The sequence below is a fragment of the Macaca nemestrina genome, chromosome 2 (genome assembly GCF_043159975.1).
Source record: "Macaca nemestrina isolate mMacNem1 chromosome 2, mMacNem.hap1, whole genome shotgun sequence".
NCBI classification, from domain to species: Eukaryota; Metazoa; Chordata; class Mammalia; order Primates; family Cercopithecidae; genus Macaca; species Macaca nemestrina.
In genome coordinates this window covers 26,051,484-26,066,209 of record NC_092126.1, presented here as the reverse complement: position 1 = coordinate 26,066,209, position 14,726 = coordinate 26,051,484, and the positions used below count along the sequence as shown (strand labels likewise).

The window sequence follows — 14,726 nt, the reverse complement described above, 5'->3', positions numbered from 1 at the left end:
CTACCTAAGGTTTATCAGATTGGGTCAAACATGGGACTAGAATTGGCCTTATGTATTTCCAGCTTGGAATTCAAGGAATCCTACTACCTGGATCCAAACTCTTGTGTCATTGTTCACTATGTATGAAACTGGGAATCCTCTACAAACCTCATTTCTTAATCTGCAAAATGATGATAATAGCCTCTTCCTTTTAGAGTTGTGGTATTAAATTATTAATACCCACAAGGAACTTAGATGAGTGTATGGCCCATATTAAGTGCTCAATTTTAGTCATTATTATTATTGCATAGTTGATGATGAATACTTAAACTTTCTTTGCCATGCATGTACATTTCTATACTTAGTTGTGATAGGGCTAAAAAAAAAGTTTTTCCTTTGTGTTACAAAACATATGGTAGGTTGAACAACTTAAGGTATTGTTCTGCAGTAAAACAGACTATAAGGTATTCACATAATTCTTTTACAACAAGCTATTTCCAAGAGCTCAGTAGTCATCCAGGTCCAATTTTTGGTAAAGCTATAAGGCTCTGGTGATGTACTTCTCTGCTGGGAAAGCCCATAAAACGCCCATTCCTTCTCTTCAAAGTTTCACTCCTCTAGAGGATCAAAAGTCTGAATCGTCTCACTAAGAAAAGGTATTGGCCAGAACTCAGTAAACACCCTCAGAAGTTATTGTAAAGGCCTAATTTAAGCAAGAACATCCAGATTTTGCTTACAGCTCAAAATCAAAACAAACTCTCATGCCTGATCTCAACGTGTTTGGCTATCTTTGGAAGATCACAGACATACGTGAAATGTGGATTCTATATTACATGGGAAGTGTGAACTTTGCAATCACCAATTCAAGGGACTAATCTAAAATTCTAATTTTCTCAACTAGGATCAGTTGTAACCCTCTAATTTTTGGATCTTATTAACCCAGTCACAGATTGAAATGTTTCAGAGCTTAACAAGGCTCCAAACTGAGAACTCCATTGTGGCTGACTGTGCCACACGATCATTCCTTGACATTTTTTCCACTCAGAGAATAAAGCTGCAGTCATTTGGTTTACACATAACAAGGCAGAAAGTCTTTTGGGTTATTTATCCCTAATGTTAAGAAAACGAAACAATAGCACTAAATTTATCAATGATGTAATCATGGCTAGAGTTTTTAAGCCTTAAAAAAGAAATCTTGCTAATTGGAAGCACTGAAAACAATGTACAGTTTAAACACTGTCAAAGATTAGAGAACGAATTATTATGTTTCGTATAGTTGAGGTCTGTGGCCCAGATTCTAAACTGTTAATTATTTTTTAACATACTGAAACCATGCATGCTACAAACATAGGCATAGATACAGAGTTGCGTTTCAAACATGATTCTATTTTAAAACAAAGGAAAGTATAATTATCAAATTTATTTATGTAAACACATTTACTTGTATATTGGTTAAAACAGCAAGAGCAAGTAAATATTGAGTAATAATTATGTCCTATACATTGTTCTAAAGGCTGAGGATGTACAGTATAGTGAACAAGACATTATAGTTCCCGCCTTCTCTTCTAGCAGAGGAGAGAGTGTAGTAGGTAACTTCAGGGATGCCCCACCAGTGACCCTTGCCTCAGGGTCTTCAAGACCTTGTTGCAGTCTCACCTCATTGTCTGTGGCTGGACCTAAAGATTTGCTTCTAACTAATATAATATGGCAAAAATGACAGGTTGTCATTTCCAACATTAGGCTATAAAAATCTGACGACAATCTTGCTTGCTCTCTCTCTGACTCTACTTGCATGCTTGCTTTGATAAAGCTAGCTGCCCTAAGAAGATGCCCATGTAGCAAAGAAGTGAGCGAGGCCTCCAACCAACAGCTAGCAAGGACCTGAGATCCTCAGTCCAAGCTGGAGTAGGTTGAGGAAAAAAAAGAAAGAAAATTAGGTAGAAGTGTCAGCAAATATTCTCAGATCTTTAAATAAAGTTTTCCCTTAAAGAGGAACAAAGAAACATGGTAATGAGATGAAACACGAAACCTGGGAAAAACATTTTTTTTTTTTTTAAGTACTGACCTCAGGATTTGGTGGGTATGCTGTGATTGTACAGTACAGCCTGCATGGATAGTCACAAAAGTAATGCTTAAAGATGAATTGGCACCAGTGAGGGGTGACTGTTCACTTATTTGTTTACTCAAAGGTGATAACTTTGTTAGGAATGGAACCCATCATCTTTGGAAATCTGAATTAATTGGCAGTATTTTAAAACTATTTCTCTAATGTTTAGTACATGTCCTAAAATGGCTGCTTGATTGAATCACATCCCAAACTGGCCTAGATTCGAGCACCCTTTGGCCCATTGCATTTGGGTGATAGAGTTCCTAGAGCAAGGCCAACAAAAACAAAAACAAACATAAATTTTTTTTTAAAAGACATAGGCAGAGTCACTTTAAGTATTTTAATACTGAGAAGAGCAATTTTTAAATAAAAGCAGAGGATGTTATATCCTTATATTCTGGATAAGGGAGAAATTTATTGTGTAGGGAAGGTGGTGATGAATTTTGGAGTAAAGGTTTTTAGTAAGTTATGAAACGGGATACGGGGCACAGGTTTATGCTTTGCTAAGAGCCATTTGGTTAACCCGCTCTATTGGGAAGGAAGGTGGAGAGAATAGATACACGTGCAGGCAGGCTGGTTGTGGGAGTCTTTTCTTCCAAGATCTTCAACTTTCTCATGAAACAAAAGACAAGAAGTTAAGCTAAATGTGAGAAATGGGAGGAGGAGGGAAAATGAACCCATCCTTTTTGTGAGAAAAAGAGATGATGAATGTGAAACTTTCCTTACAGTGATTTGCTGTAATTGGAAGTATGGTGCAGAATAGGGAGAGGTACATAAAAGAACATTTTGCTTGGTATCATATAATAAAACATAACGTAATAAATTCACGGAAATATTCCAGTAAAGAGCGAAAGGAGTGGGGCTTTTCAGAAATGGGAATGGGAGATGCAATCCAGAACTCAAGAAGAGAGCCTGGTCTTCCACAGAACTGGGAACCCCTCTACTGTGAATCCAGGAAGAGAGTCCTACAAGTTCCCACTTCTCTTTTAATTTCTACCCCATTTCCAGTTCCCTAACAAGGTATTTAGAAATTCGGATGTGAGTTCTTCATGTGCCACTTTTCACTCTTAACACCACCCCCATAGTGTAGAAAGTTTTCTACATTTCTATGTTTTTTTTGTATTTCAGATTTCTGACCATTCTCTCAACTAGTAAAGCCTGGAGACACTGAGATCATGACCTGGCGATTTCTATATGGCTACTTGGGGCCCCAGCTGCTCTTGAGAAGTAAAACTCGAAACTCGAAACTCAAACTCTTTGCCACTAATCAGAGGTAGAATTATAACAGAGATCTAAACAAATTTCTCTATCTCTAAGCCCCAGGTGAAGAGCAAGGGACTATTCATATCAATTGCCTCCAGGGAAGAAAAATAATGAGGGAGGGAATCTGAATGACTGAACATTACTGAACAAGCACTTGTTAGTATAATAATTGTCAACCTTGGCAGATTCAGCTGGGAGGAAAATTGATGATAGTCGCCTAGCACAACTGTTTCAACCAAAATGACAGTGGAGTGGGCAGCAGGAGATCTGCTAAGTGGAATAAACAAATGGCCACTAAGAGGAAAAAGTCAAAGAAAAATATTCATATAGGGTTTCAATTCAAAGCACCAATACACATTTCTGTAGACTAGATAAACTTCTATTTTCTAAAACTGCTCATTTTTGCTGCAGTTTCATTAACCGTATGTTACCAGTCCTCTTATTCCTGTTGCTATCACTGTTCCATAATACTCAATAGAGACATTCTCTGAAAAAGAATGCCCTGACAGCCCACTATATTTTATGTTTATATAAAAAAGACATCGTAGATCAGCTAAAATTCCCTTTAAAGTGTTTTGTTGATATTTAATCCAAACAAAAAATCTACTAGACATTTTTTCCCATGTGTGCTAAGTGAAATGTTTTAAGAGCTACCACTGAAGAAAAGCAATTTTCTTGTCTTCTTCCACTAATATTAATGAAGCATCAGTTTTCCATCTTCATTCATATAAGCAATTGCAAATAGATTGAGATTTACTGAATGAATTACATTTAACCCCTATGAAATTTAACACCTGTTCATTAATTCACTCAAGAAAAGTTAGTGAATTAACTTCTAGCTCAACTAGGTAGAGTTGAGTGTCATCTTGATCATTATTTCATTTGGCGCAGATATTATATATAGGTCAACAGGCACTTTTCTAAGTCGAATTGTATTTGGTGAAACAATTTATTTTATAAAGTAAATGTGGAATTCATTTTATAAACTATGAAACAAAGGAAAATATGAAATTGGAAACACTTTATACTATACGAGATTCATTAGATAACTGGGAAATATAAATCCAGATTAGATTATATCTAATTTGAATAAAGAAAGAACATATATCTTTTATTAATTTTTGGGTGGCCAGTAATGAATTAAGATAAATTATACCAGTAACTGGACTATAAATAACAGTTCACCTGATTTCTCTGTCAACAATGAAGGCTTCTGATGTTCTTGGTAATTGACAAATAAAAAGTGTATACATGTATGGTACACAACATGATGTTTTGAAATGTATACATTGTAGAATGGCTAAATCAAGCTAATTTATGCATTAGTTTGACTATGCATCAGCTCACATACTTTTCTTTTGTGGTGGTAAGAACACTTAAAATCTACCTCAACAATCTACTCTCAGCAATTTTCAAACATATAATATACTAACTAAAGTCACCATGATGTACAATAGATCTCTTGTGCTTATTCCTTTTAATTGAAATTATGTGTTCTTTGACCAATATCTTTCCATATCCCACTCCTCAGCCTCTGGTAACCACTCTTGTACTTTCTGCTTGTATGAGTTAAATTTTTTGAGATTCAACATGTAAGGAAGATCATGTGGTATTTGTCTTTCTGTGCCTGTCTTATTTCACATAACATAATGTCCTCCAAGCTCATCCATGTTGTTACAAATGACAGGATTTCCTTCCTGTTTAATGCTGAATAGTCCATTGTGTGCGTAAATATACACATTTTCTTTATTCATTCATCATTGGTGGATATGTAGGTTGATTTCATATCTTAGCTATTGTGAATATTTCTTCAATGAACATGGGAGTTCAGTTATCTATTTGACATACTGATTTATAAAATCAGTATACCCTTAGATGTATACTCTTTAGATGTATGCCCAGAAATGGGATTGCCAAATCACATGGTAATTCTATTTTTAATTTTTTGAGGAATTTTCATACTGTTTTCCATAATGGCTGTACTAATTTACTTTCCCACCAATCATATACAAGGCTTCCCTTTTAACACTTCACATCTTCACCAATACCTACCTTTGGTCTTTTTGCTAATAGCCATTCTAACAGATTTGAGGTAATAGCTCATTGTGGATTTAATTTGCATTTCCCTGATGATTAGTGATGCTGAACAGTTTTCATTTACTTGTGGTCATTTGTATGTCTTCTTTTGAGAAACATCCGTTCATTAAAATTTTTTTTTTTTAAATCAGGTTATTTGTTTACTTACTATTGAATTGAGTTCCATATATATTTTTTGGATAATAGACCCCTACCAGATGTGTGGTTTGCAAACATTTTTTTCCTTTTCTGTAGGCTATCTCTTTACTCTATTCGTTGTTTCCTTTCCTATGCAGAATATTTTTTAGTTTGCTATAATACCATTTGCTTTTGGAAAAAAAGCCTATTCTTCCTTTTGTTCCCTGTGCCTTTTGGGCCATATTCAAAAAATCATTGCCCAAACCAATATAACGGGGCTTTCCTCTAGTAGTTTTATAGATCCAGGTCTTATATTTAAGTCTTTGATCCATGTGAGTTGATTTTTCAGTGAGGTGCAAGATAAGGATTAAATTTTATTATTTTGCATGTGAATGTCAAGTTTTCCCAGCCCGATTTGTTGAAGGGACTATCACTTCCCTGTTGTGTGTTCTGGACATCTTTGTTGAAAATCAATGGACAACAAGTACATGAATTTATTTCTGAGCTCTACATTGTGTTCTATTGGTCTATGTGTCTGTTTTTACAACAGTTACCATGTTGTTTTGATTATTATAGTTTTGCAGTGAATTTTGAAATCAGGTAATGTGATGACTTTGGCTTTGTTCTTTATGCTCAAGATTGCTTTAGCTATTCTGGGTCTTTTGTGATTCCAAGTGAATGTTAGGATTGTTTTGTGATTCCAAGTGAATTTTAGGATTTTTTTTTCCATTTAAGTGTAAAATGTCTTTGGAATTTTGATAGTAATTGCATTGAATTAGATCACTTTGGATAGTATGGACAATAGTATTTATTAATTCTTTCAATTCATGAACATGGAATATCTTTTCATTTGTCTTTATCTTGTTCTATTTCTTTCATTGATGTTTTATAATTTTTCATCTACAGACCATTTTCTTGACTTTTTCTTTGTTGGATAGTTCATTGTTAGTGTATAGAAATGCTGTTAATTGGCCAGGCGTGGTGGTTCGGGCCTGTAAGCCTAGCACTGTGGGAGGCCGATGTGGGTGGATCATTTCAGGTCAGGAGTTTGAGACCACCCTGACCAACATGGTGAAACCCTATCTCCACTAAAAATATAAAAATTAGCTGGGCATGGTGGTAGGCACCTGTAATCCAGATACTCAGCATGCTGAGATGGGAGAAGCGCTTGAACCTGGGAGGCAGAGTGTGCAGTGAGCTGAGATTGTGCCGCTGCACTCCAGCCTGGGCAACAAGAGTGAAACTTAATCTCAAAAAAAAAAAATGCTGTTAATTTTTGTTTGTTGATAGTTATCCTGCAACTTTTTGTACTTGTGTATTAGTTCTAATAGGGTGTGTTTCTTTTGGTGGATTCTGTCTGCAAATAGAAATGAATAGAAATAAGTGTACCCCTGTTCTCCACCCTCCTTCCCATCGGATGCCTTTTATATCTTTATCTTGCCTAATGGCTCTAACTACACCCTCTAGTACTATATTGAATAAAAGTGACAACAATGGGCATCTTTGCCTTCTTCCTAATCTTAGAGAAAAAGCTTTCAAAATTTAGTTTGATGTTATTAATACCTGTGGGCTTATCATATATGGTCTTTATTGTGTTGAAATAGATTCTTCCTATACCTTGTTTGTTGAGAGTTTTTATCATGAGGAGATGCTCAATTTTCAGCATCTATTGAAATGATATATTTTTTGTTCCTCATTCTGTTAATGTGGTATATTACATTTGTTGATTTGTATATATTGAGCCATCTTTGCATCCTAGTAATAAATCTCACTTGATCGTGGTGAGTTATTCTCTTAATAGGCTATTGAATTTTGGTTAATATTTTGTTGAGGAATTTAGCATCTATGTTCATCAGGAATAATAGCCATAGTTTTCTTTCCTTGTAAAGTCCTTGTCTGGCTTTGGTATCAGGGTAATGCTAGCATCATTGTAAGTATTTCCTCCTCTTTAATTTTTTGGAAAAGTTTGAGAAGGATTGGTATTAGTTTAGTTAAAATGTTTTGGGGGCTGGGTGCAGAGGCTTATGCCTGTAATCCCAACAATTTGGGAGACCAAGGCATCAAGGCATGAGGATTGCTTGAGCCTGGAGTTTGAGACCAGCCTGGGCAAAAAAGGAAGATCAGGTTTCTAAAACAAAAAATAAATAAATAAAATAAAATTAGTTGTCCTTCGTGGTGCATGCTTAAAGCCCCAGTTACTCAGGAGGCTGGGGTGGGAAGATTGCTTGAGCCCCAGAGGTTGAGGCTCAAGTGAGGCATGATTGTGCCATTGCACTCCAGCCTGGGTGACAGAGCAAGACTGTCAACACACACACACACACACACACACACACACACACACACACACACATTTTTTTAAAAAAAGGTTGGTAGAATTAAGCTGTAAAATCATCAGATCCTGGGCTTTTCTTTAGAAGAAATATTTCATTATTGATTTAATTTGCTTGCTCTTTATTTGTCTGTTCAGATTTTCTATTTCTTCATGATTTTTTGGTAGATTGTATGTTTCTAGGAGTTTGAACATTTTTTTCTAGGTTCTAATTTTTGACTAAATCTAACTTTTGATTAAATCATTGAATTGACCAAAGGCCACATGTGTTTTGCCACATGAACTCAGTAGTTTTTAATGAGTTAATTTCTCTGATTTTATCTGATTCTGAAATTATATTAATCCATTGTATATTATGTATTTGTTTTAAAATTGTATATTTATATTAAATAAACTAAACAATAAAAAATAATGAATATCTGTTCCTGACTTTCACAATCTATTCACTTTTCTGACCCTTAAAAATTCAATGTGATACAGATACCTAGAGAGTACAGTAAGAACGGGATAAAATATAAACCATGTGTTAGTTTAGGGGCTATCTATTACAGACCATGGCAAAGATGATAAGCTAAAATTCCATCAAGGATCAGTTAGGTGGGAATGTCATCAGGTGAAAGACACCCAAGATAAAACTGTAGTGAGTATTAGGAACCATGACCTATTATAGGGTGTACATCTTCCTAAAGCCATTCCAATTAAACAGAAAAGAAAGTTTAAAAATGGTTCTGACCAAAAAACAAAACAATAAAACCCACCAAAAATAACTCCACAAATGAAATTCAGTTGGTGCAGTTTGACAGCTTAATTCAAAACTATTGTTCAGTGTACATCAACTATTGCCATAATAATGCTATGTAACAATCCACAGAAAAACTCAGTGGATTGAAACAATTGTCATTTATTCTCATGCTTACAGGTCTGAGGGTAGACCGGAATCAGTCAATCTGAGATTGTTTGGCTGGCCTTGGCTACAGGCTGTAGGTTCAATTCAAATTAGCTCCATGTGTCTCACTGTGGAGCCCAGGCTGAATTATTAGTAGCTACTCAGAACAAGAAAGTAATTATGCAATCATAAAGTCTCTAATCACATCATTTTCACCAAAATTACATTGGCCAAAGCAAGCCACATGAATAAGTCTGAAGTGAAGAGGTTGGAATATATACTCCATCTTCCATGAACTTGTTGGGAGTGTGAAGTAAAACAGAGAAACAAAATATTGAAACTAATCATTTAACCTATCACATCTGATCAGTTGCTATGTGACCCTGTGCAAGATATTTGTGTTTAAAACTCAGGCTTTAGAAATTCATACACCTGATATGAATTCTAGCTAATCCACTCACTAGTTGTACAATTTTGGGCAAGTTAATTAAATTTTCTCAACCTCAGTTTATCTGTTTATGAAATAGAAATTACAAGAATAATATTACCCACACCTCATAGATTATAAGGATTAAATCACATAATCATTTTAAAGTGACTAGCATTGTTCCTGGAATGCAGTTAACACTAAAAATTAATATTAGCTAACATTAACTGTGTTAGAAAGGACTTGAAGTAGGAAAATTGGTATTATGCTTTTACTATATCAACTGATATTGCAATTAAATTGGATAAAAGCAGATGCAAATTACTCCAAAACATTATTTATTTATTTTCTTTTTAATTATTATTATTATTATTATTATTTTGAGATAGAGTCTCACTCTGTCACCCAGGCTGGAATGCCGTGGTATGATCTTGGCTCACTGCAACCTCTGCCTCCCGTGTTGAAGAAATTCTCCTGTCTCAACCTCCTGAGTAGCTGGAACTACAGGCAGGCACACACCACCACGTCCAGCTAATTTTGTATTTTTAGTAGAGACGGGGTTTCATCATGTTGGTCAGGCTGGTCTCGACCTCCTGACCTCAAGTGATCCACCTGCCTTGGCCTCCCAAAGTGCTGGGATTACAGGCTTAAGCCCCTGCGCCTGGCCTCACCTTTTTAAAACCCAATTTACTTTTCCTGACCTCCATACCCTGGAAGCAGTAAATGGACAAATAGGTAAATTGAAATAAAGACTGATGGAGAAAATCATTACAATTCATGGTTTTGCTATGACAAACATGCCGTTTAGGCCATATTCTTGTTTATCCCAATCAAATAAAGTAATGGAAAATAAGTGAATGAATAAATGAATGAATGAATAAATGATGACCAAACTAAAACAATTCTTGTTGGCTATACACACTGCTCTACGCCATGCTACACAAGCTGACAGAAGGCAGAAAGGAAGTTCATGCTGGTCAAAAGAAATGTGGTTCCTTAAAATATTGGTAAGTCATAAGTTGATAATTCAACTTTATGGCACCATCTGATTTGATTTCTTATTGAAAAAAGCAAACTGTATTAGAATACTTTTCGCTTCAAATGATAGAGTCAACACAATGTTGCTTAGTTGAAGAATGAAAAAGTACAGAAGGGAATTTGATATTAGCTAATTCAACAAGCTGCCCCTATTGTCAACAGTTGCCTCAGACCCAAGCCTCCGGGATTCAAGCCAGGATAGAACCCTATTGTTCAAAAGGACTGGACAAAATGGGTTACTCATTCCAGCTCTCCCCATTTTTTACTTATTCATAGCCTCTTTAGAGAACTGGATAATGGGTATCACACAAAGTGAGGCAATGGTTCCAACTCCTAACTGGTCAAAGGGCATGAAAGGCAGGGGAGATCTTGGTAGAGTCAGGTAAATGAGTACTGTCAAATAATTTCAGGATTATAAACTAATTTGAGAGTTTTCATATTTAAATAATTTATTGATGTCTAAATGAAAAAATAGGACATTACCATTTGTTTTCTTTTGTTTATATTTTAAAATGTTTTGGGCCAGGCGCGGTGGCTCAAGCCTGTAATCCCAGCACTTTGGGAGGCCGAGACGGGCGGATCACGAGGTCAGGAGATCGAGACCATCCTGGCTAACACAGTGAAACCCCGTCTCTACTAAAAAAATACAAAAAGCTAGTCGGGCAAGGTGGCGGGCGCCTGTAGTCCCAGCTACTCGGGAGGCTGAGACAGGAGAATGGCGTGAACCTGGGAGGCGGAGCTTGCAGCGAGCTGAGATCCGGCCACTGCACTCCAGCCTGGGCGACAGAGCGAGACTCCATCTCAAAAAATAAAAAATAAAATAAAATAAAATAAAATGTTTTAATTACTCTATTTTAAAACATTTTGTATTGAAAATCTACACCATTTCAAATTTATATGTTAACTTTTGGAAGCCAGTCTGAAATTTTAACCATAATTTATAATTTACTTTGTATATTTGGTTAGAGCCCTGCGGGTTGCCCAGATTAGAAATGGCTGGTGGTTAGGGGGGACCACTATCCACCTCCATAGCAAGAAGTTTGGTGTCTTCTGTTAATCCAAGTCTTTTCCTCTTTAAATCATTTTCAGGAATATTTACTAGCTAAGAGTATAATCAAATTCATGGGAGATTGATTTTAATCACCCCTAAACCTCATACTAGGTCTGATTTAAGGAAAAGGAAACAGACATTGGTAGGACACATTGTTTGGGACGGCCAAGCAGCTGGGCAATCACTGGATTCCTGGAGGTGGAGCTGACTTGGCTCAGGAATTAACCTGTCAGGAGTTATTTCTTTAAAGGGGACCCTGTGTAATCATTGGAAGTGACTACCCCTTTGGTCAGCACTGAGCATTAATTTAAAGACTTCTCATTCAGTGACAGGTGTGTGGATATGTTTTTAAGAGGGAGGAAGGAGAGAAAGGGAAAAGAAGAGGAAGACAGGGCCACAGGGACTGTGTGTGTGCGAAAGGGAGGAGCGTGTAGTCTGGGTGTTGGCATTTCTAAAGCTTCCCAGGTGAGTCTATGTTGCAGTCAGCAGCAAGAACCAGATAATTGGGGTCATTCACTTTCTTAAGATCAACACCAACCTTGTGGTTGGTTTTAAGAATATTTTCTTCTATGAAACAATGCCCCAAAATAGATGATTGACAGATGTATCTTTCTTTTGCAAAGCCGGAGTGTCCTTTATGATAGGGTTGGTGGTGGTGGTGGTGAGTGGAGTATGTACAAAGTTGTGAATCTGGAAACATTCCCTTAAGACCCTTCATCAGCTTCTTGGAATGCCTTTGAGTTCTCCAATGGGTATGTGGAGCACATTGTTTTGAAGACTACATATAAGTTTCAAAGAGCAGAGATTTTTCGATTTTGTTTGCTGCTGTATCCCCAGGGCCTAACCACCCATAAGAGATGCTTGTGAGGATTAATTTTATGTGTTAACTTGACGGGGCTAAGGGATGCTCTGGTAGTTGGTAAAACATTATTTCTGGGTGTGACTGTGTGGGTGTTTCTGGAAGATTAATATTTGACTCAGTAGACTGAATAAAGAAGATCCACCTTCACCACTGTGGGCAGGCATCGTCTAATCATTGAAGATCCAGATAGACTTGGATAAAAGTAAAGGAAGGGTGAATTTTCTCTTTCTCCGCTGGAGCTGAGACATCTACTTTCTCTTGCCTTTGGACATTGGGAGCTACTGGTTCTCAGAACTTCAAATTCCAGGAGTTATACAGCCTTACCTGCCCAGTTCTCAGAACTTTGACCTCAGACTAGGAGTTACACCCTTAACTCCCCTAATCCCCAGCCTTTTAAATTTGGACTCAATTACAACACTGGCTTTCTTGAGTCTCTAGCTTGCAGATGGCAGATTGTGGATCTCGTCAGCCTTCATAATTATGTGAGCCAGTTACCATAATAAATTCTCCTCTTATACAGTATATCTCTATATACCCTATTGATTCTGTTTCTCTAAAGAACTTTAATACAGTGCTCAATGTGTATTTGTTGAAAAAATTAATGATTAAGACTAAATTCAAATTGAATTTCAATCAACCATCCACATATATTCTATTTTCCATAATTAAATGAATAAAGTAATAATGAAGGGACAGGAATAGCATACTGAGGACTTTTTCCAAAGATGAAATTAAACCATTACTGTCAATAAGTTTTAATTTTGTAAAGCATGTTTCCTTTTTAGAAATTGAAAATGCACTAAATGTTCTAGGAAATTCTGTTCACATTTCCAAAACTTATTTCAAATATGAATTCATTTTAGATCTCACTTAAAATATGTTAACAGCCATGGAAACTAGTGATCTTAGAGCATGAGGAAATGAAGTTTTAGATTATTAAAATTAAAGATACATAATATAGTAGATTATTATTGGGTTAGCACTGTTCAACTAGAAAATAAGAAAGTCTAATAATAAAAGCCATCCACACAAGGGTTTTTGAATAAAAACAGTGACTATTAATTTAAAAAAGAAAGTTTTGCGGTTCAGTTCTAATTGCTTCATTATTCAATTACCAATTTTGGCTCTTCAGTAAAAAAATCTCTAAAAAATTGTAAATTGATAATAAAGTTAATTTCATATCAAATTAAAATTAAGTAATGGCATTTTTTACTAAATAACTGTTAAATAAATGTGTAATAACTTGATAATCATGGATATTTAAAAGCTTTGTTGATTTCTCATTCTCTGAGGGCAGTATTAATATTACTAGAGCTTGGGTAACAGGGAGAATGTTAATTTAATCACCTGATAGTTGCGAAGAATTATTCTCTCAAAGTAAATTTGTTTTCTGAAATTCCTTCTGGAGCAAAACACTCTGAAAACATTTCAGCAGTGAACATAAAGTATGAAGAAAAGTAGTCATTTAAATATTAACTGAACAATATAATAAGGCCAAAAACCTTTGGGTTTATTCCTTATTCATTTAGTTCTCTTCTGTCCAAATGTATCTGAGTCCACCCATTTCTTCCTTCTTTTCCTGCTTCTACCTATTCTAAGACATTGTCACCCCTAGATTACTGTACCCACATCCCTGCTGGAAGTCCTGCTTAAATGTTTACCTCACAGAGTTTATTCTCCCAAGAGCAGCTAGAATCTTGCTCTTAAAAGTACATCAGATCATGTCACTCTTTTATTCTCAAGCCTCCCACAATAACTCCAAAGTCTTCAATTCCTATGGTCTTCAAGACTCAGGATTTGATTCTCAATTACATATCCAGCCTCATTTCTTGTCACTGTCTTCCAACAGTTCATCCATACAATAAGTGTCAATTCTAGAATATATTAAGTGTTATCTTGTCAAAGAGGCGTTCTATGATCATCATATCAAAAATATGTCTTTCTTTCCTCTCCTTTCGCCCTCTACCACTGTCTCTGTACACACACACTCCACCTGCTATTACTTTATCCTGATTCATAGCTCTTATCACAATCTGGATTACCTTTCTTTACTCATCTAGTTATTTGTTTACTGATTGTCTCTGCCACTAAAGTGTAAGAGGTATGAAGGCATATTATGAGCTGTCTTGTTTGTTGCTTCATCCCCAGCATCTAAAACAGTATTGGTGATTATCATAGACTCAGTAAATATTCACTGAATACGTTAGTAAATAAAATAATTTTAAACATGGAAATGTTTATTGTTGCATTTAATTTTAATTTTATTTTCAAGACAAGGTCTTGTTCATGTCACCCAGGCTGGAGTGCAGTGGCATAATCATGACTCCCTGCAGCCTCGACCTCCTGAGCTCAAGAAATTCTCCCACCTCAATCTCCCAAACAGCTGGGACTACCTGGGACTACAGGCAAGCGCCACCATGCCTAATTTATTTTTATTTTTATTTTTTGTAGAGACAGGCTTTTGCCATGTTACCCAGGCTGGTCTTGAACTCCTGGGTTCAAGCGATTCACCCACCTCAGTCTCCCAAAGGGCTGGATTACAGCCGTGAGTCACTGTGCCCAGCCTATTG

General features: G+C 36.1%; 1 protein-coding gene and 1 long non-coding RNA gene across 12 annotated transcripts in view; one reads left to right on the top strand and one right to left on the bottom strand.

Annotated features, from left to right (window-relative positions):
• Positions 1 to 14,726, bottom strand: part of LOC105488914 (zinc finger protein 385D) — a 988,258-nt gene that overhangs the window by 645,034 nt on the left and 328,498 nt on the right. The window lies entirely within an intron of this gene.
• Positions 1 to 14,726, top strand: part of LOC139361858 (uncharacterized) — a 157,575-nt gene that overhangs the window by 139,203 nt on the left and 3,646 nt on the right. For both annotated transcript variants that reach the window (XR_011619645.1, XR_011619644.1), the window contains one exon: positions 3,215 to 3,359. This is a non-coding gene — a long non-coding RNA (uncharacterized lncRNA). The remainder of the gene's footprint in view (positions 1 to 3,214; positions 3,360 to 14,726) is intronic.